Here is a 24,984-nt window from a genome sequence, read left to right on the forward strand (position 1 = left end):
AGATAGTTTACTCTTTTCGACTTCTGGTTTCTGCTCTGAAAACGAAACGGTGGTGACAAGCAAGATATGATCCTTTCTGATTAATGATTATATTCCTCTTAGATATCGTGAAATCCCCCCTTTCCGGTGTTAAAAATGGCTTTCTTGTTAGCTTGGCCATGTCTGATTATCCACCGAAATACACAACAGAAACCGGAAGTAAAAAAGAGAAGACAATCTTGACCATAACCCACCAAGGTAACAAAAGTTTTAAACAGTCTCACTATCCCAACACTGCTAGGACATAAACTGCTTATCATCTTTCAATCTAGGGTTCTTTTTTAGTTTTTGCTTCCGTTTGTCGTTTATGATAAACTAGCAAGGCCGGTGTACCGGCGCTGCCCGGTGAAAATGTGACACAAAGCCAGAATAGCTACGGTGACCCCTTTCCTCCATAAATAAATAAATAAATAAATAAATAAACGAAATGACCTTTGATTATCTAATGCGTTTTCGTATGTGAGTCACGTAAATTACTAACTATGAATAAACAGCTAAAAAATATTAACACACAACACAGAAAGATGGCAATGGTTGTTAGTGGTAGCCATTCTCGGATCAAGAAAATTTCAGCCACTGGTGGCAGTAGCTACAATGAAAGCATCTGGCTTCCGCTGTCTTGCATTACCTGGTAGCAGCAACTAGCAGAATCCACTGGCTGTCATCGTGGCGATTAGTTTTGTTTTAGGGCTTTATGTGCCCTTGCAACTGTCACTGTCAGTGCATGGCGGTCAGTATTGATCTCTGTCATCAAGTACCGGGCACTGTCATCTAGTGGCGGTTATGATGTTATGTTCCGTTAATGCAGAAGCTATGGTGTCAGTGCGAAAACCTTGCCTGTAGTACTTTATTCATGTACGTTTCGGAAAAATCGAAATTAATTTTTAAGCATTTAAACTGCCGAATCGAAAGTTATACTTGAGAAAACCTCTTAATTCTAAAAAAATCGTATCTTTTAAACATCCCGTAAGAAATTATTTATAAGTTTTACATAGAAGAAGAAGAAGAAGAAGAAGAAGAAGAAGAAGAAGATAAAGAAGAATAAATAATAATAAAAAGAAAAAGAAGAAAAAAAAGAAATAATAATAATAATGAGAAGAAAAGAAATAATAATAAGAAGAAGAAGAAAAAGAAGAAATAATAATAATAAGAAGAAGAATAAGGAATAATAATAATAATAATAATAAATTAAGAAGAAGAAGAAGAAGAAGAAAAGAAGACGAAGAAGAAAAAAAGAGGACGAGGAGGAAGGAATAATAATAATAATAATAATAAAAATAATAATAATAATAATAATTATGATAATAATAAGAAGAAGAAGAAAAAGAAGAAGAAGGCGAAGAAGAAAAAGAAGACGAAGAAGAAAAAATAATAATAAGAAGAAAAGAAGACGAAGAAGAAAAGAAGACGAAGAAGAAAAAAAGAAGACGAAGTAGAAGTAATACTAATAATAACAAGAAGAAGAAGAAGAAGAAGAAGAAGAAGAAGAAGAAGAAGAAGAAGAAGACGACGACGACGACGACGAAAAATAATACGAAAAAGAAGAAAGTTTAAGAAAATACGACTTGGTGCTTCAGCTAGAATCGAAACCAAAAAACATTTAGCGTTCCAGTCGCATTCTCTACCGATGTTTTTATCGAGAGAAACATGTCAAGATATAAATATTAACACTCTTGAAGAAATGAATTTTGTGAGCATGCGCAGAGAATAAAAGAGAGAATAAAAGATGTCGGCTAGTTGCAATGAACATTTCGCATTTCAACTTGCCGATATATGCCTGTACGCATTATTCATCAATCAAAAAGTTTTTACTTGTTATAAAACATCCTTAGTGTATAATTACGATTTCCTGTTAATTTCAGTGTTATGTGGCCAGTAGCTTAAGAGTTTACATATTACATATTTACACACACATGTATCTACTCTTTTGTGGGTGGCTAAAATACAAAAACGACATGTCTACATATGTTCAGACGAACTTTAAAACAGATTTTCTCATGCAACTCAATAAGGACTACTCGCCTTACTTGCTACAAAAGGGTTAGTCTTATTTTGGTGTCCTACCCCCCCTTTTTGTGCTAATGAGGAGACTATATAAAAAAAACAATCTTTGTCAATTATTGTCAATGCTTATTGTCAATTTTAATAAAATAAATATCGTTTCCGAAACGATCGCACACTCAATTTAATTTTGTTTGTTTATCATTTGAAACTGATTCATAATTTACAATTATTGATCTTTATAGAATATATATATATATGCCGTAAAACTGTCCTACTATATATATATATATATATATATATATATATATATATATATATATATATATATATATATATATATATGGTGCTCGGAAAACTCGTCCCGGGAAAACTCGTCCCGGGAAAACCCGTCTCGGGAAAACTCGTCTCCGGAAAACTCGTCCCCTTTCGCTAGGTAGGAAAACTCGTCCCGTATTGAATAAATATCGATTGAAAACACATTTTATTATCGTTCTTGAAGGAGATATTGTTTTTTAAAATAGACTATAGCCCCCCATTTTTTACTTGTTTAATGTTTTTTTTGTTTTTTTTAAATAAAATTGATTTTCTAAGTGTCCATTTTCTACCTAACTGGCTATTAGCGTCCATTTTCTACCTAACTGGCTATTAGCGTTAAAGCGTTTATTATGTTCATAAAAAGTTAATACCAAATTTTTTTGTTCTTATTTTAACGATGTTTTTTGGAGTCATAAAAACAATAATAAAAAAAAAAAAAAAAAAAAAATTAAAAAACAGGGAGCGATTCGATTCTTCGTTACTTTTTTTGTTTTGGTTTTTTAATTATGATAGTTTTTTTTGTTGTTGTTACGTTTTTGTTTTCTCTCATACCAAATGCACTCATGCGTTATTTAAAATTATAATTTTATCAATTATCAACATTTATTGTCGTCCTGTCAAATTTTGCAAAAATTAACTAATAAATTAAAAGCGAAATATTTTTTTGACACATTTTTAATTTTTACTTCAAAATTCTAAAATCAATCATTAAGAGAAAAAATAATCACTAAATAAATTTATTAATCAATTTTATTGAAAACTCCGCTATCGTTTATCAAGAATCTTTTTAATTTCATTTTTTGTTGGTTGTTTTTCGGAGGGAGATATAGTTTTTACCCCCCCTCTCAAAATTATATTTTAAAAAATATTAAAATTTATTATTTTCTTTTTAAAACCAAATCTCCCTTAGTAATTTCTTTAATTTTCTATTTTTTAGCGATTATCAAGACTCTTAAGATGTGATATACCGGACATTATTTCTCGTTCTCACGTAACACTTTTGTTTGTTTTCTGTGTGTTTTTTCTTTACCGAATAAACGATTCCAAATAAATTAAACAACAGTAAATAAATAAATTCTTTTTATATTAATATTAAAATAAATATGCGGTCTCGTTTATAAACATAATAAACGCTTTAAAATAAGTGAAACCACTAAGAACTTAGCCAGTTAGGTAGAAAACGGACACTTAGAAAATCGATTTTATTTAAAAAAACAAAACAAAAAACAAAACATTAAACAAGAAAAAATATTTTTTTTAAATATTATGGGGGGCTATAATCTATTTTTAAAAAACAATATCTCCTTCAAGAACGATCATAAAATGTGTTTTCAATCGATATTTATTCAATACGGGACCAGTTTTCCTACCTAGCGAAAGGGGACGAGTTTTCCGGGGTCGAGTTTTCCGGAGACGAGTTTTCCGGAGATGAGTTTTCCCGAGACGAGTTTTCCCGGGACGAGTTTTCCTAAATTCTATATATATATATACAAGTGAGCGTGTGTGTGTGTGTCGGTGTGTGTCTGTGTGTACATTTCCCTACGCAATAATTGTCAATTTTCAGTCTACAGACTTGAAATTTGATATAAAGGATACTGAGATTTGGGAAAATCTTTACGATCGGTTTTCGGTCAGAAATTTGGCTGTTAAGGGGTCAAAGTTCAACGATTTGACCTTTGAGAACTCTACCAAACTCCTCCGCCAATTTTGGGTCTAAACACTTGAAATTTTAGACATGGACCTAACTTAATAACTTGATTTGAGCGCAAAACAATAAATGTTAAGGGGTCAAAGTTAAAAAGAAATTTTATCTCTGCGGTCTCTACCAAATTACTTAGACAATTTCTGGTCTAAACATTTGAAATTTTACATAAAGGATATTAGGAGATAGGGCAAGCTTTTTAATCGATTTGGGTCGAAAATTTTTAGTTACGAATATATAAATGTATGTATGTATGTATGTATGTATGTATTATGTATGTATGTTTGCATATCTGCCTAAAACTTTTGACAGAGGCGACGGATTTTTACAAGATCAGTATCGTTTTTAAGTTCGACCTTTCATACGGCAAATATCGAAAAATTGGCTAAAAACATTAATATCTTCACCTTCAACTGGGCACTTTTCTACAGAGGGGTCGCTTTTTTCGTCGATATTTTCGAAAGTCATCCCCTCTTTTCGATTCTCTAGCCTTAATTTAAACCTACATCACTTCCAGTTTGGCGGTGGTCGTAACAGCAAAGACGTCAGGTTTCCCTCCCTCCCCCCGTTCTTTTCGCGGTACGGGTTCGAGCCGGCCTACCTTCTATCAATATTTTTTTTTTTTTTTACTCAACATACACCCCCAAGACGCGTAATTCAGAAACAAGCGAATAAGGATGGAAAGTTGTATATTTTGCTTTCGATTCTAGCTGTTTGCACCCAAATCATATATATATATATATATATATATATATATATATATATATATATATATATATATGTATATATATTAGTGATGGGACGATTCTAATATTTTTCTCGATTCCGATACAATTACCGATTCCGATTCTTTATAAATCTCTAAATATTTAACTATTAAAGTGTTCTTTTCCCCCGATTTTTTGGTAAAAATACACACGTTAAAGATGCAGATATTTTTCTAAACGGCAATTTGCATTTGTGGAGGATGATCCATCGATTTTAACTTTACTGATATTTTAAAATCAATAAATGTTTATTATTTTATCATTATTACCAGCAATGGAAGATTTTGCTTTAAATAAAATCAAATAAAAATGACAATTAAAAGAATCGTTTTGGCATCGGAAAATAGGCACCAATTTTTTCGATTCCGATACCGATTCCGATTAATCGGCCCAATACTAATATATATATATATATATATATATATATATATATATATATATATATATATATATATATATATATATATATATATACTAATATATATATATATATATATATATATATATATATATTACTAAATTTTTTACTTTTTAAGGCGATTGTGTGAAATCCCCGAAAAGCTTGTCCTCCCTCCCCCCAAAAAAATTAATTCTAGTATAAGGGTCATCAGTTTTGCATATGTACTTAATGTAAAACGGTCCTCCCTCCAACTTCCAGTTAGTTAGAGCAATTAACTATATATTGTTATTAGAGGTTTGTGTGAAGAGCCAAGCCACTCCCAGGTTGGAAAATTCATTTTGGTTTCAAATTTTATTTGACATTGACCACTATCATCCTTGTGTCCACATACAGTGGATGGTATTCCTAAATTGTTGCTATCTGGTACTGATCAGGCTCAATGTTGCTCGACTTTCATGATCTAATGAGAACTGGTGTGTCAGCGTGATTTTATTTATATATATATATATATATATATATATATTTTATATATATATATATATATATATATATATATATATATATATATATAAAGAATATATATATTAGATTTGATCTCAATACTATATATTAAGCTTAATAATCGATAGAGAATTGTCTCTATAATAATAAATACGTAATCTACATAAATCAAAATATCACATTTTAGCATATCTTACGATCGGGCAACGCCGAGTGGCCTGCTAGTATTGTATAAAACATAATTATCAGAATAAAAAAATGTACATTATTTATCAATTCTTGAAAAGTTTACTGACCGAAAATTTCTCTTTCAATATGTGATGTACCGAGTTGTTTGCATTAGAACGAGCTAATCTTTTTCTTTCTCCATTTCATTATGTCATTTCCCTTTGGTTTCTTTTGGAAAATACTTATTCAGAGTAAGAAAACGTTTCTAGTGGATATATTTTTCCGTGCTCTTTCAACGTATGATCAACTGAATGGTTTGATCTGCCGAGTTTTTTTTTTGTTCTTTTTTTTTTACAGTCTGAGTAGTGTTGGGACAATTAATCGGAATCGGAAAAATCGTAATTGGAGGGTATCAGAATCGGGACAAGTGCATATTTTCCGATACCGAAAACGATTCTTTTAATTGTCTTTTTTTTTTTTTTTTTTTTTTTTTTGCTTTTGCTTAAATCAAAACCCTTTACTGATGGTAGTAATGAAATAATAATAAACATTTATTCATTTTAAACTACCGATAAAACTAAAATCTACAGACCCCCCCCCCCAAGTGTATTTTTACGTTAAAAAATATATGCACATTGAACATATGTTATTACGGTAATCGGCAAAATAAAAACTCCATAGTTAAATATTTATAGATTTATAAAGAATCGCAATCGATGATTGTATCGGAATCGGAAAAAATATTAAAATCGTTCCATCACTAATTCTAATGTGATCTATTAATTAACTCAAATCCTTACATTAATCATAACTTTAACAGCTCCACGTTCGATGAGAAACAATTATCGTATATTTCGGCGTATAAGGCAACCGCCAGATAAGACGAGGTACAAAATTGGAGCAAATTATAATAAATTTATCAAATATCGGTTTTATAAAACGACTGCTAAATCGCGAAACCATGTTTGTTTAGCCTAGGTTAGAGATTGCAACACTCGGTATCTTATGAAATATTGTTTTTTAAATATGATTTTTTTTATACGGTAAGTAGATTTTATGATGGAAGAGCACAGAAAAAGGTTTATTGGCCGTATAATTGATGAACCAAAACGACACGTGAGAGCTGTGTGACGCTATATTTACTCATGCGCAGACGCCGTTGCAAAAGATAGCATCATGCGGGATGAACAATGACGCATGGAGAACTATTTCGAACGTACTAGACGGAATTTTCATGTTTCGCTATTTTATTGGCAATTTTCTCGATACGACGAGCGAATTAGCGTCCAGCTAGTTAAAAATAAAGGCAGTTTCAGCGCGTTTAAAGTATACAGGTCGGTAAATAATTACAGTCTGCTGCGTTTTATATAATTATCTGCTGTTTGTTTTGTTTACAATTTTTCGACTGTTAACCATTTTGCATTTATACCAATTTCCAAAGATACCCGTTCTTATCTGAGAGGACGGGCCTATTTAGAAATTGGCGTAGTAGGCGAGATGATGGACGGACATATGCGAGGGTTTAACACAATCTGGATAAGTTTTATGCGTCTCTTTCGCAAACAAATAAGACCGTGCTACTTTACATAGAGAGAGCGGGGGCGGAGGCCCGGTGGCGATATATTTAATTTCTGCGATATTCTTCCGCGAATTCGTAAATATTTACCAGGGTGGTCTTCGCTGCAATGCTTATTTTGTAAGTTCGTCTCGCAAGCCATTGTTAGTGAACTTCTCGTTGCTTATTCCGCGACGGTCTGGGCTTGCCGCCAAAAGAAATACAACTGGGAAAAAAGTAAAAATAAATGTACCAAATACAAAATAAGCAAAACACACACACACACACACACACACACACACACACACACACACACACACACACACACACACACACACACACACACACACACACACGAGTAAAAGGAAAAAGTCCAACACAAACTTGGGCCAATCTCATTATAAATTTATTTCGACTCAGTGTGGGTCGCATCAGACGAGACGAACTAGTCAGGTCTGTAGATAACTTGAAAGTGATCAATTTCGTTAGTAAGCATTATCTGGAGGGGAAGATATATATATATATATATATATATTCAGAATGTGAGAGACTATATATTAATTTCCACAGCCAAACAACGTCGCAGCCCACAAGAGCTATGACAGTCAACGAACCGGAAGTCCAAGACTCGAGTTTCGCCCTCATTTGGGCTCATCAGTTTAATACATCCGAAATCAGGATTCGAGCTCGGGTTTCGAGTTCTGAGTTCAGATGTGTCTAACTGATGAGCCCAAATGAAGGCGAAACTCGCGTCTTGGACTTTTTGATCCAGAGTATAGTAAACACAAACCTCTTTCTATATATATTTATGTATGCGTATACATATTTGTTTTAAAAAAATTGCCTACCAAACTCCTCTGTCAGTTTTGGATCTACAGACATGTTTCGATTCTCAGTAGTGGTGCATGAGTCATTTATTTTTAAACTTTTAAACCCATCCAATAAATGCTACCGTGACATTTATTGGGTTGGTTTCTGCCACTATTTTGTTTTATCTCTTATTTTGAAGTGATTATCGAGTCTTCAAAGATATAGCGGTCATCTTTTCTTGTTCTCCGACAGCGTTTAATATTACTGTTTTTTCGAATCGAATAAAATTTTTACATTAAATAAAAAGATTAGAAACTGATCCAGTTAGGTATCTTGCCTTTGATAACATTTATTTTTTTTATATATTTGTTTTGTTTGACAACTTTTTCGAATCTCTGTGTATTATGAAGATATAAACCCAGTATTTGAAGATATAAAGAACTTAAAGCATGAAGATTTTTATCAAAATCACTTGATTCGGCATTAAATAAACCGAAAAGGGTTGATATGCCGTAAAAACAAACAAAAAAAAAAAAACAAAGAAAAAATATAAGCATGCATACAAACGCACACAACACATACACCATAAAATACACAGTGAGAGATCTTAGACAGGTAAGTCTGCCTTTCTGGAGAGAGAGTGGGAGAGAGAGAAAATAGGTAGGGAAGGTGAGAAAGAGAGGTTGGAAAAGGCGCAAGAGAGAGAGAGAGGGGGGAGGTGGAGAAGGTGAGAAAGGGGGGTTGGAAAAGGCGCAAGAGAGAGAGGGGGGAAGGTGAGAAAGGGAGGTTGGAAAAGGCGCAAGAGAAAGAGAGAGGAGGTGGAGAAGGTGAGGTTGGAAAAGGCGCAAGAGAGAGAGAGAGAGAGAGAGAGAGAGAGAGAGAGAGGGAGGGGGGATGATCGGGGTATTTTACACCTGTATTTTTGAATTGCTTACCCAACTTCCTCTGCCTCTTTCTACGCATCCGCTATAAATATTGTAGTCGTCTTCATTGTGAGTTTTCCTCTTCGAAAAAGGAGTACTCGACACTGATAGTCATGAAATGAACGGGTACACGCGAAGTAACGTCCTAATTCTTCCTACCCAAGCACTAAATATAAATATCATCTAAACGGGTGTTGTATGGGGTAGAAAGAAAGAGGGAGTGGGGTCGTGGCAAGAGCGCTTCATTTGTTTTACTTACGCCTGGGTGTGTCTGTTTAGTCTGGCGCAGGGCCACACTGCCACACACGAAAAAGAGGGCGCCTAACCAGTGCGGATCAAACTCACTTTGCTAGCGGTCACCTCGAGACGTGTAACCAGGCACATCTCAAGACATGAGCCAGACCAATATTCATTTTAAAGGCATTGATGTCAGATACGTCCAAAGATGGAGTACTGCTGCAACATCTGCGGTGTGTGTGTGGGGGGGGATCAAAGTATACTTTCTTGCCTGGGCAAAGTTCGAAATAAACTTTGCAGTCTAGTGGGAGACAGGTGATCTCGCCTCGTTCCTACAGCCTCGTTTCTCAGATAAGAAACATAGCTAACCTACCTCGATCAGCGTTATTTTCATGGAGAATGCTCAACTGAGCTTCAATCTTTCGTTCTATCTTGCAAAGCATTCAGGGGAAAACTCGTTTTGCTAACACCAATGCAATTAAATTTTCTTTCTTCCTCTATCTACGTAAAAAAAAAAACAAAAAAAACAAAAAAACGGAATTTTGATGATGGGAGTCGAGAGATTCGAACCCGGCAACATAAGTCATGTCTGGCTTCATTAGCAAGGACCCGAGCCATTCGGCTATCGTCAACAGCGGGAGATACAGTTGAATTTAAACATTTATTCTTATTAAAGGATTTTAACGTCAGTCAGAGTGATCTAATCATTATATGACGATCTACGCATATATATATGCTTTATTTATACAAACATTATTAGCTATATATGTGCATACATGTTTCTGTAGCGATCTCTAGTCAGAAAGCAGCACGTTATCAGCCTAGCAGATCAAAAATCGTCCTAATGGGCAACTAGCAAGCCGCCTGGCGTTGCCTGATCGTAAAATACGCATAAATATGATATTCATATTTATGCAAATATCGTATTTATTATTAGAGAGCCAATCCCCTATTGATTATTATATTGTATTTATTATATAGTAGTGCCCCCTGGCCTTGTCTAGTAATAAAATACAATATTTTAATTCAGGTCGATTTCGTATTTATTATTATAAAGCCAATTCTCTAGTAATTATTATATTGTGCTTAATATATATTAGTAATTTCAAAAGTTAAAAAGAACTGACTTGAGTGCCATCAGCTAGAATTGAAACCGAAACATTTTGCATTCGAGCCTTAGTCGTTAACATTCGAGTTAACATTAAACATTAAGTGACTCTAAACTATTAATGTATATTTGCGCATGCACAAAAGTAACAGGATTAATCGTCTTACTCCTGCTAAGTCCATTTTTGTTTTTCAATTTTGACCCCTTATCAGCTATTTTACAGCCTAAAAACCAAATCGAATTTGATCCACAGGCCGAAACCCTCTACATATCAAGTTTCAAGTCTGTAAACCAAAAATTGGGGGAGGTGTTTGGTAGATACCGTTTCACACACACAGAAAAGGTTATATATATATATATATATGTGTGTGTGTGTGTGTGTGTGTGTGTGTGTGTGTGTGTGTATGTGCGTGCGTGTGTGTGTAAATGTAGAAATATACATTTCTGTGTGCTAAAACTTTTTTTTATCCTAAATGCTTCAAAATTATGCACAATAAAGAAAATATGCATAAATAGATAAATGAAACCAATCATCTGTTAAAAAAACATAAAAAAGAAATCTATCTATTATCTATCTATATATCTATAAAAGTGAACGTGTCTGTGTGTCTGTCTGTGTGTCTGTCTGTGTGTCTGTGTACATTTCCCTACGCAATTTACGGACTAGAAATTTCAGATACAGGGTACTGAGATTTGGGAAAATCTTTGTGATCGGTTTTCGGCCAGAAATTTGGCTGTAAAGGGGTCAAAGTTCGACAATTTGACCTTTGAGAACTCTACCAAACTCCTCCGACAATTTTGGGTCTAAACACTTAAAATTTTAGATATATGTTCCTTGGACATGGATCTAACTGAATAACTTGATTTGAGCCCAAAACAATAAATTTTAAGGGGTCATAATATGGGTCAAATTTAAAAAAACTGAACTTTTTTTTTTTTTTTTTTGCTCAGCATACACCTCCAAACACCCGGGTAACGCCGAGCCGAAATGCTAGTCTTCTATTCTATACTCCTATAAATGTGTGTTTCTTTTGTGTGTATTGATATTCATATTAAAAACCCTCTTTTCTATTTATTTCAAAAGAAAATACAATTTTCTTATATATGGATCGTACAATTGCATGCATCTGCAAAAGATCCAGCTAATTTGCATATTCTTTTAAGCATTCATTTTAACTAATTCCCTATAAGTTTGTTTGGTTTTCTTATGGGATGGTCATCTTTAGTTATCTATTGCATGTAACTATTACATGTAATTATATTTATTCAGATATTCTACATGATTTATACTTGCATAATAATTGCGTAAAAAGTCTATAGTAAACACAAAATTATTTCCATATATATTTATGTATACGCATATATTTTTGTTTAATCTATCTATATATCTATCTATATATCTATGAAAATGACCGTGTCTGTCTGTCTGTGTGTCTGTGTACATTTCCCTACGCAATAACTTTGTCAATTTTAAGTCTATAGACTCGAAATTTAATATACAGGGTACTGAGATTGGGGAAAATCGATGTGATCGGTTTTCGGCGGGAAATTTGGCTGTTAAGGGGTCAAAGTTCAACGAGTTGACCTTTGAGAACTCCACCAAACTCCTCCGATAATTTTGGGTCTAAGCACTTGAAATTTCAGATAGGTTCATTGGACATGGATCTAACTGAATAAATTGAGTTGGGCCCCAAACAATAAAGGTTAAGGGGTCATAATAGGGGTCAAATTAAAAAAAATTTACTGCCTTTTTTCTTTTTTTTTTTTTTTTTTCAATATACCTCTCCAAACACTCGGGAAACGCCGAACGTAAATGCTAGTATATCTATAAAAGTGAACGCGTCTGTGTGTCTGTCTGTGTGTCTGTGTGTCTGTCCGTCTGTATACATTTCCTTACGCAATAACTCTGTCAATTTTTAGTCTTCAGACTCCAAATTTCATATACAGGGTACCGAGATTTGGAAAAATTGATATGATCCATTTTTGGCCAGAAATTTGGCTGTTCAGGGCTCAAAGTTCAATGATTTGACCTTTGAGAACTCCACTAAACTACTCCGACAATTTTGGGTCTAAACACTTGAAATTTTAGATATAGGTTCCTTGGACATGGATCTAACTTAATAACTTGATTTGAACCCAAAACAATGAATTTTAAGGGGTCATAATAGGGGTCTAAGTTTTAAAAAATTAAGCCTTTTTTTTCTTGCTCAGCATACACTTCCAAACACTCGGGCAGCGCTGGGCTGAAATGCTAGTATATCTATAAAAGTGAACGTGTCTGTGTGTCTGTCCGTCTGTACACATTTCCTTACGCAATAACTCTGTCAATTTTTAGTCTTCAGACTCAAATTTTCATATACAGGGTACTGAGCTTTGGGAAAATCTTTGTGATCGGTTTTCGGCCAGAAATTTGGCTGTTAAGGGGTCAAAGTTCAACAATATGACCTTTGAAAACTCTACCAAACTCCTCCGCTAATTTTGGGTCTAAACACATGCAATTTTAGATATAGGTTCCTTGGACATGGATCTAACTTAATAACTTGATTTGAGCCCAAAACAATAAATGTTAAGAGGTAATAATAGGAGCCAAAGTTTAAAAAATTGACCGCTTTTTTTCTCGACATACACCTCCAAACACCCGGGCAACGCCTGGCTAAAACGCTAGCAAACCAATGACTGAGAGTATTATGAAGTTCGTGTTAATAATTTTAAAATAGAAAAACTACACTTTTAATATGAATGTCATATCAATTTTCATATATATACTAGCTGCTCAGCCCGTTGCTTTGGCCCTGCATACTATTCATAAATTGCTCTATGTGTCATTATCCTTTATGTAAAATTTCAAATGTTTAGACCAGAAATTGTCTGAGTAATTTGGTAGAGACCGCAGAGGTAATTCTGTTTTAACTTGGGCCCCAATTTTGACCCCTTAACATTTATTGTTTTAGTCTCAAATCAAAATAAAAAGATTAACTCATTTCCAGGTAACCTACATCTAAAATTTCAAGTGTTTAGACCCAAAATTGGCAAAGGAGTTTGGTAGAATTTGCAAAGGTCACATCTTTTAACTTTGACCTATTGGCAGTCAAAATTTCGCCCCAAAACTGATTAAAGTGCTGGCCGCATGTCTGCATACCCTTTATGTAAAATTTCAGATTTTTAGACACAAAATTGGCCCAATAGTTTGCTAGAGACCGCAAAGATGAAATCTTTTTGAACTTTGATCCCTTGACAGCTCAAATTTTCGACCTAACCCGATTAAAAAGCTTGTTTAATGTCTGAATACACTTTCAAGTAAAATTTCAAATGTTTAGATCAAAAATTGGTTGAGCAATTTAGTAGAGACCACACGGGTTAAATTTCTGTTAACTTTGACTTCAATTTTGACCACTTAACCTTCATGTTCAAGTAACCTACATTTAAAATTTCAAGTGTTTAGACCAAGAATTGACGGAGGAGTTTGATAGAGTTTTCAAAGGTTAAATCGTTGAACTTTGTCCCTTTGACAGGCAAATTTCTGGCCGAAAACCAATTAAAAAGATTTTCTCAAATCTCAATCCCCCTTATATCTAATCTCGAATCTGTAGACTGAAAATTGACAGAGTAATTTGGAAGGAAAATGTACACATACACACACACACTTTCACTTATATATATATATATATATATATATATACATACACACACACATACAAACATACATATATACGGATATATATACATATATATACGTATATATATACGCACATATATATATACGGATATATATATATAAACACATATATATACGCATATATATATACACACACATATATATATATACGGATATATATACGGATATATATATACATATATATGCATATATATATGTACATATATATACGTATATATATATACATATATATATACATATATATACGTATATATATACATATATATATACATATATATACGTATATATATACATATTTATACTATATATATACGTATATATATATACATATATATACTATATATATATACATATATATACTATATATACATATATATACTATATATATACATATATATACTATATATATGCATATATATACTATATATATACATATATATACTATATATATGCATATATATACTATATATATACATATATATACTATATATACATATATATACGTATATATATATATTTAAAATATTTTCCCAAATCTCAGTACCCCATATGTCAAATTTCGAGTCCTTAGACCGAAAATTGCAGAGTACTTTGGTGGTAATATACACAAGCAGACAGACAGACAGACAGACAGGCAGGCACACACACACACACACATTTTACTTTTATAGATATATAGATAAAATTCACTAGAACATTAACTCCATAATAATAGATACGAAATCTGTAAGAAGTAAAATATCACATTTAAGCATACTTTACGACCAGGCTACACTGGGCGTCCCTGCTAGCTTAGATAAATACTTTTGCGGTTCTAACAAAAAAGCTACAATAATATCAGAGCGTCTCCATTTACACTGAACATCTACAGAATGCCACCATCAATATATTACATATGAAGGAGTTCCCTGAGTGGAATTTCCACAGGTCCCGCTAGTAAAGAAAAATGATAACTTACCGTGCATAGAAAATAGTTAAGTGTAATGTCAGAACAGGTGCTACACTTTGTTCCTTGTCAAAAGTCAACAAAAAGTAACTCTTATGATCTTGAAGGGCTGATAACCAAAATAAGATAACACGATGGTAAACGAGGGCGAATTTACGAAGTACACAATATTTTTTTTTTTTTTTGTAATTTTTTTTTTTTTTGTAATTTTTTTTTGTAATTTTTTTTTTTTAGATGAGGATTAATAAGAATATGAGGATTAATGGAATAGTGTTCTCATCTTGTTTCGGTCGATGTAACCTCCGACCATCTTCAGATGTATCTTGTCAAACACGAAGAATCTTTCTGTCAAACTTGTGAATCTGCACGGAATTTCGAACTGAACCTTTTCTTTAATCCACGGCGGCGGGGGTGTAGCATGTTCTCGTTCTGTCAGTCATTCGCAATTGTATTTTGAGTGCTGCCCGCCATGAGGATTGAACCTTCAATTTCCAGAAGTGTGTCATTAGCTTCTTTCTTAGAACTGCACGCCTGTAGAACTGTCTTCCGTTTTCCTGCTTTCCAGCTGACTACAATTTGAATTTCAAGTCTAATGTAAACAAGTTCCTGATAAGCCGTCCCCTTAAATTAACAAATTTACTGAATTTCCATTACTGACAATATTGTCCAATTGACTACTGTACACTCTTTAACCCTTATCCTCGAGTGGCCCCTGGGCCTTGATAAGTTGTGATGCCTATGTAAAAAAAACACAAAACAAAAAAAACTTAATTTTACATAGAACTTCATAAACTATGCAAAGAGTCCTGTTTTACTTCCTTCCAACGGTAGGAGGACGTGACACAAGGTCGGAAGTAAACCAGCAACCCTAAATAATGTGTACTCTGGGCAGTTTTCATGACTAAAACACTGGTATTTACTGCCTTTCCACTAGAGGAAGTATGTGGCATGAAGTCGGAAGGTGGGGAGAGTCAAGCCAATGCTCTTAAAAGAGGAGCACTCTTGAATATTAAAAATGCCTGGGCAGCCCTATCGATATTCCTCGATCGGAGCGCATAAGGCGGTTAACAATAAACTAACTTCTTCCCAAAGAAGGAAGGAAAGACTACCGAGGAGTAATACTTCAGTCCGACAGATAAAAGGTCACCGAAATGGCCCAGTTCACGTCGGAATGATTGACAAGAACTGATCCTCGACTGGTATATACTGGGTTGCGACTGATGTTACAGAAAGATATTTATACACTTCCCCCATAGGTATGGTGTGATATGAGGTGAGGAAGAGTGTCGAATAAGCCAGCGTCCTTAAAGAAGTGTTGTATTCCTTGGTCGGGGAACCTCAGGCAGTTAAGAATAAACAGTTCCTTAATATAAGAGAAGAGGCGAGGCCTAGGAGAATGGACCTCCTAGGACTATTTAGAACCAACATTTCAGCCAAACAAATAAAAGGCCACCAAAATGTTTCAGTTTCTACCAGACTGATTATTAAGAACCAAGTCTTGGCTGGTATTTTCCAGTCAGACGTCTTTAAGCAACAGAAGTTGCAGATTGGCCTTTAAAAGATGTGACACAAGGTCGGAAGATAAGATGAATGTGCGAGCACTCCTAAAGAAGGAGAACTCTGGTCCTGCAAAAATAAGACTGAACAGATTACATCAGGTGGACAGTTATCTATATATCTATAGATGACATCGATTTTAAAAGTCTACTTTTTCTAAGTAGAAATTATTAGAACAAACTTTTTAATATACCCAGTTATGGATATGCGAGCGACTGGATGACAGTTTACTAATTTCCTTATTCCTTTGAAAAACGAGCGTTAATTAATTACTTATTCATTTTTCATGGTTTCTTATTAAATGATAGGTTTCATTTCACTATTACGCTGAATTCTATTTATGCATAGTTTCTACATTCTGCATAATTGCGTAGAATTTAAGATAAAAGCAGTGTGGAACACTAGAACACACACACACACACACACACACACACACACACACACACACATATATATATATGACCTTGTCGATGTGTGTACAAAAAGTCTACCAAACTCCTCTTTGAATATTTGGTCTACAGCGTTTAAATTTTATATGTAGGATAATTGGACATGTAACACACTTTCGATTTGGTTTTTAGCTGGTAAAATACCTTATAAGGCGTAAAAATTTTTAAAATGACCTTGATTGGGTGTAAGAACCCATTTTTTTTTTTTTTTGCGCGTGTGCGAATTAAAACGTTATTTATTTGTACTTTCTGTTTACGTATGGATTTAGGTCATACGCTAATGGATAAGGCTGGCGAGCTATGTTTTGGTTTCGAATCTAACTGATGGCAGACAAGTAATTTTTTTCACTTTTGAAATCACTACTATATATTAAGAATAATATAACAATTGATAGAGAATTGGCTTTATAATAATAAATGCGAAATTTGCATGGATTAAAATATAATATTTAAGCGTATTTAAGTTCGGGCAACGCCGGGTGATCTGCTAGTTGAGAATATTTCTGAATAGCAATATCAAACTACTGAAGTCTTTCGTTAACCGCGCATGAGCCTGGGCGAAGAATTAATATTTGTCAAATATATACGACCCTCTTATCAAACTTGGAGCCCGCGACTCACTAACTACTCGCTCTTCCATACTTCTTCTCACATAAAATATACGACCTAACTCACTTAACTAAATTCAATCTCCTCCCTACCCGCAAAAAAAAAGAAGAAAAAAAAAAAGAACGAACAGACTCACCCAATGACTTGCTATTCTCAAGTTCTGCCCACAAAAAAACAAAAAAAACAAACAAAAAAAAACACTGGGTCCTTATTTACTTTGCCTCCCCACAGGACAGAGTTAGACACCAGAATTGCTTTTTAGCGTGTAGGAAAAGAACAAAAATAAAAATTGTTTCAGTCGTGAAGGATTTCTCATCCACTGAGAAAGAGAACAAGAAATTGAAGAACAGATACTATACTTTGATCTTGGTCCGAAGATTGAGTCGCCTAATTCGCAACTCGCGACTCCTCAAACAAAAGAAGTCGCTTAAACAGTTGCTACTTTCTCCTCATGCCCACATAAAAGAAACCAACCAAGTACTCGCTACGCACAATTCCTTCCTACAGAAAAGAAATGAATTGACTTACTCGCCATCCTTAACACACAAAAAATAGATGCAGACTCAACAGCGTACTCTCAACATACTCCTGCTCACCCAAACTAAACCCACTACTTGTTACACTCCATTCTTTGCCACATCAATGGAACCAAGTGACCCAGTCAACCCTGTTCGTTCCCAATTTACACCCGTAAAATAAATAAACGACTCACTCAAAATACTCTTTACCTTGAACTCTTTCCCACACAAAATAAATGACCTCCAGTCCAGCGCGGCCGCAGCCGAGATTGAATTCACTACACGAGTTTTAGTGTAATTTAAATCTTGTCGATAGCTGAATACTTGATTCTTCGCCAGGGCTATCAAGGGTATTTTTTTATAGTGACGCCATCACTAGATGGGGTGCCTACCACGGCTTAAGATTGTCCCATCTACCCTCGAGAGAAGGATAGACCGCGCCAGTTTCTCAACCTGGTATTTTACCTCGCGGTACATACAGCGTCTCGCCTTCCCAAATGGTCACCCAACTGGTACTGGCCAGGCTCGACGTTGTGCCGTATGAACTGGCCCATCCAAAATACACGCTGCACCCAACTCCTGCTAACACAAAATAAATGAAGTACTCGCTCAAGTACTCGGTATTTCCACCTCCTTCCCACACAAAAGGAGCTGACAAATTTAACTACTCATTACTATCGATACCCATGCATCGAAATTTACGACCTGACTCCTTAATTCAAACTGTCCCCAAATAAATGAACTCTCTCAGTGAACCATCTGTCCCCAGAAAGAAAGGATGTAAACCACTCAGCATTCAATACTCTCAATTTCCCAAGTAGTTTTAATGGCGGATCAAGACTCTTATAGAGATGTTTCCACGCCTCGTCAAAAAAGAAACAAAAAAGAAATCGAATTATAGGAAAGAAAGGAAATAACCATGAAAAATCTAATACATTAGCAGGGATACCAGATATTGTCCGATACAAAAGTGTAACCTGTTTCTATTAAAACCTATATCTCTACTCATCTCTATCCGTCTCAATATATTTCTCTATTTTCTCCTCTCCTATTTGCCTCTCTCTCTCTCTTTCCGCCAGCCCATTCCTCTCCCCCCCCACACACACACATAAACACACACGCATACACACGTACAACTTTCTTTTATATACAGTTTAACCCGGATATAAGAGATTCTAATATAAGAAAAACGGATATAAGTGAGGTGTTCTCTGGTCCCAAATTAGAGCCTGTGTTAATGTACAGTGTTATCGGATATAAGAAACCCAGATATAAAAGAGTTGAGAGACCGGCTTACACTGTGATAGATTCCTTAGGAAACGAGTCAGCATTTTATTTCCAAATTATATAAAATGGCAGAAAAATCGACTCTACCCAGACAAAATCTGACTCAGTTTACCCCCAAAAGAATGAATAATTCCTTTTCAAGTTTAGGGCAACGCCGTTCAAGAATATACCAACTTATGAGTGCTTGCTTTTGTGGTATTTTTAATTTTAGATGGATATGCATACATACATACATACATACATACATACATACATACATACATACATAATGGCTTCCTTCAGTCTTGACAAACTATGGATACCCACTGTAAGGGTGCTTGCACGTGAAATATTTGTGGCAAGAGTTGCGCAATCTACAACCACACCTCTCCTTAGTCGAAATTGCTGAATACCAGTGGCAAGTGGAGGTTCAGGACGACTGGAAACAATGCCGAGATAAGCGGAAAGCACATACAGAGCCTAGAATTCCCAAATGGTCACCCAACTGGTACTAGCCAGGCTCAACGTTGTTTAACTTCAGTGATCGGGCGAGAACCGATGTGTCAACGTGATTATATCGTATACATGATGCTTGCAACGTCTTGTCAGACGAGTGCCACTCCCTCAGACATTTAAAATCCATGAGCCCAAATGCCTGAGGGAGTATCTATACAAAGATGATGTTACAGAGTCTTAGCTTTGTACGATAGCTAAGTCTCTCTCTCGGTTCAAAACGTTGAGATCCAGCAACAAGCAAGAGCAAGATAGCCAGCAACAAATTAAACTGCAGACCAGCTTAATGCGGGTACTGGTCTCCCGCTTTATAGTTTTTTAAATCAGAGATTTGCTTCTCCTAGAAAGGTTGCCTTCACCACGGCTTACGGGAGCCCTCTCCACCCCAAATACATACATACATACATACATACATACATACATACATACATACATACATACATACATATGAACAACTTTCCTTTATATAAGACTAGCAGAGTTACCTGAGCTTGCCCGGGGCAAAATTGTAACATAACTGTTATCCATCTCTCTTCCCCCTTCCCATCTCTTCTTACTTTATCGAGTAGCCCATTCGTTTCTTTGGACATGCATACACATAACTCCAGGCAGTGTAAAGGAAATAACCCATAAGAAAAATAATCAGAGTTACTTCCCTTTACATGATAACATTAAGGGATGCATGTACATCTTGATAACATTAAATTATATAAATGCCCATTTGATCGATTTTTTTTAGCTATCGTACATTCAGAGCTACGTCGATTACAAAAATACCAGCTTTATGGGTGTTTTTTGTGTGTTTTTCAAGTTTTAACTGGATATGCAAACAAATATTTGCACTTGATATGTTAAATCTATTTATATATCCATAAAATTTAAATTGTGTGTGTGTGTGTGTGTGTACATTTCCCTACCAAACTGCTCTGTCAATTTTCAGTCTACAAACTCGAGATTTGACATAAGGGGTATTGAGATTTGGAAAAATCCTTTTAATCGGTTTTCGGCCAGAAATTTGTTCAACGATTTGACCTTTAAAATCTCTTCCAAAATCCTCCGCCAATTTTGGGTCTAAACACTTGAAATTTTAGATGTAGGTTACCTGGCCACGAGTCAACCTTTTTAATATATATATATATATATATATATATGCACATAAAGTTATGAACAGTACATAGGGCCCGAGCAAAGCCGGGCTGAACTGGCAGTAGTAGATAAAATAAAAAGCCAAGATGAGACACAAGGTAGATTTTAAGGAAAATTTATAGGGTTTGTATTACTATACACGTAGATTCGAAAAAGTTGTCAAAAACAAATATATAACAAATAAATGTTATCAAAGGCAAGATAAGTTACTTTTCTACCTAACCGGATATGATTTTAGTGTTTTTATTTAATGTAACATGTTTATTCAGCTCAAAAACATATAGTGCTTACCAATGCATTGGAAAATTAAAAATGGCGCCCGATTCTCTTTTGAATATGGTAAGTTTGGGAAAATGAGTTAAAAATAAAAAATAAAAAACTAAACAAAATACTGTTAGAAACTGGCTCAATATGTTACTGTGACATAGGGTGACATATATTCGGTGGGTTTTAAACAGTATTTTGTATGGTTTTTACCCAAATCATATTAAAAAAAATGCAACGAATGAAAATCTTTCATTAAATAATAATAAATGAAAAATGGAGAAAAAGGCCGTAAAATAAAATAAAGTCAAATGAAGTTGGATAAAATATTATACGGTTTTCACAGTGTTTCACCCAATGTAACTATCGATTATCTTCAGATGTATCTTGTCAAACTTGGAAATCTTTCTGTCAAACTCGGGAATCTGCAAGGAATTTTGAACGGAACTGTTTATTCAATCCACGGGTGCAGCATGCTCTTGTTCCGTCAGCTATGATCGGGGAAAAAGTTCCAAGTAATTCGGTATTGTATTTTAAGTATCGCCCGCATTGAGGACTAAGCCTTAAACCTCCAGACGAGTGTAACTCAAACTTGATTTTACAAAGTACTTTATCCGTTACGCTACCCAAAGGCTAATCGCGGAGAGATTCCCGAGTTCAGCAATGTACATCTGAAGAAGGTCGGGGTTACATCAGCCGAAACATTGTGAAAATGGAACTCAAGATCAAAACAGTAGTCCAAATAATCCAAATAATACGAATTGGATTAAAAAAAAATGTAACATGTTTTATGAAAGTAAGAAATGAAATTCATGGATGAAACGAAAAATAAATACAAAAAAGACACGCAAAAAAACAAAAGTAAAAAAAAAAACGAACGAATTAAGAACATGAAATAAATATAGAAAAAAAAAAAAAAAACTAAGATCGCCGATCCAAGATGGCCGCTCCAAGATTACCGATTCAAGATGGACGCGTTAATAGAGCCGTGTTTGTCAACAAGATTAGAAGTGAAAACAAACAATGGCCGCCTATCCCATGTGACGAAACGGCGCGGAAAACGAAGAGGAAACCCACCTGGAAAGACAACACCATTGTTGAAAGATAAAATAAATGTTTATTGCCCGTCGACGGCACGAAACACGGCCAGGGGAATGATACCCTGATTACGATGACGGGGCACGTGAGTCTGTTTGGGATTCAAGGACATTTTAAGAAATGGACTTTTAGATAAGTCTTCGTGTGTGTGTTAGAGAGTATATATATATATATATATATATATATATATATATATATATATATATATATATATATATATATATATATATATATATATATATATATATATACATATATTTATATATATACACATATACATATATATAATATATATATAATATATATATATACATATAATATATATATAGTGTTTTTGTTAAATAGTTTGTGGAGCATGTTGCTGGGGGAATGTAGCTTAATGAGATAAATTTGACATTTTAAGAAATGGACTTTTAGATAAGTCTTCGTGTGTGTGCGAGAGTGTTTTTGTTGAATATTGTGTGGATCATGTTGCTGGGGGGATGTAGGTTAATGAGATTAATGAGTTTTCTTCCCAAGTTGGTTTTGACCATTTGGTTGAACGGAGGGGTGAACCAAATAGTTTTCCTTTTACCCCCTCTCCAATCATCCTAAAGCTATCATTAAACATATCCCTAGATCTATTAGTAGAAGGTTTAGTTAAAACACCTCACCCAAAGAAATTTTTCATAAACACAAAGATTTTTACAGCAAAGCCTTAGTAAACAGTGGATATAAGGAAACCAAATTAGAATATATAGAACCCTCAAGTAAAACACCCACATCTAGAAAATCCCGTAAAAGGAAAATCATTTGGTTCACCCCTCCTTTCAACCAAATGGTAAAAGCCATCTCGAGGAGAACATTCATTAATCTCATTAACACACACACACACGCACACACACACACACACACACACACACACACACACACACACACACACACATATATATATATAAAATTTAGTCATTCAATGAATTTTAAAAATTTATGACGTGAAATGTTTGAGTTTCAGATCAAAAGATTTTAATTATTCTATGTAAGACAAAGAATTTCGATGTCTACCATATCTTCAGACGAGAAAATATTAGCAAATAGTTATAATGGTTTACATCTTATTTACTAAAGTCAGTAAGACATGGAAAATCACAATTAAAAATTGATTGAGTAATTAAAAGTCATAGAGTAAGGAAAGTTAAAGAAAAGGATATAAAAGTTAACATCCAAATTGCATGGTAAAATCTGAAGTGAATGCCCTTGAAAGCAGTGTGGCAAAATGATCCAAACTGTATTTTGAGTAATCCACATCACAATGTAATGATCCGAATTAGGCATTTTCCTGGAGCAATTTTCTTTTGTTTATATAATGGGTCCGGTAAAAAAGTTTTTTTCATATATAGGTCCGGTGGATCTGTTTATTAATAAACATATAAATTGATATATTTAATATTTTTTTATAATTATAGGACACGAGCTTAAAATTCCACTCTAAAATAACTTTCAAATTGTTACTAAAATTAAAAATTAAAAATTAAAAAATTAAATCCGCTTTAGCAGACATGGCCAAGCAAAATGAAAGAAACTGAAGTGATACGGAAAATGAAAAGAAAAGGACAGAAAATAATAAAAAAACAAAAGCGAGTATAAGAAAGATAAGATAAAATAAAATAAAATGGGAGGGAAGGAACTGTATTAATGCATGGGAAGAGATAGAAAAAATAAAAATAAAAAGAGAAAGAAAATAATAATGAAGAAATAGAGGGGGATATAACATAGAAAGAGAGGAAGATGAACTACGTAGACGAAGTCAATAAACCTTTATAAAATAAAAGTGACAGTTCGCGAAAATAGGTCAGGAAGCTTATGTGAATCCAGACATATGAAAGAAAGAAAAAGAAGAGGAAGCAAATAAAAAACAATGCATATCAAACAGAAACCAACCGCTTAACTTAATTTAAATCAATTTAAATCAATTCATAACACGTCCACTCAAAATAATATTATCTAATACAGACAGTACTATTCTTGTTAATTTTATACGTATTGATAATATCCTTCAAGTGACAAAATTAAACTGAAAATTTTGAACTATAATAATCTGTGTAAGTAATTTGCAAAACTAAATCTGGGCGTATTAATAAAACGTGTTATAAAATTCATAATACTAATGATAATACTTGACTGTAAAATAATACTTTACTGAAAAAATATCAACATATCAATAATAATAATATTAATAATAATAATAATAATAATAATAATAATATTTAACTGAAAAAAACCTTATATATATAAAAAATATATATTTATATATAAAGCTTTTTCAGTTGAATATAATAATAATAATAATAATAATAATAATAATAATTGTTATTATTATTATTATTATTATTATTATTATTATTATTATTATTATTATTATTATTATTATATT

Source organism: Euprymna scolopes, chromosome 18 (genome assembly GCF_053919585.1).
Source record: "Euprymna scolopes isolate OS-2025 chromosome 18, ASM5391958v1, whole genome shotgun sequence".
NCBI classification, from domain to species: domain Eukaryota; kingdom Metazoa; phylum Mollusca; class Cephalopoda; order Sepiida; family Sepiolidae; genus Euprymna; species Euprymna scolopes.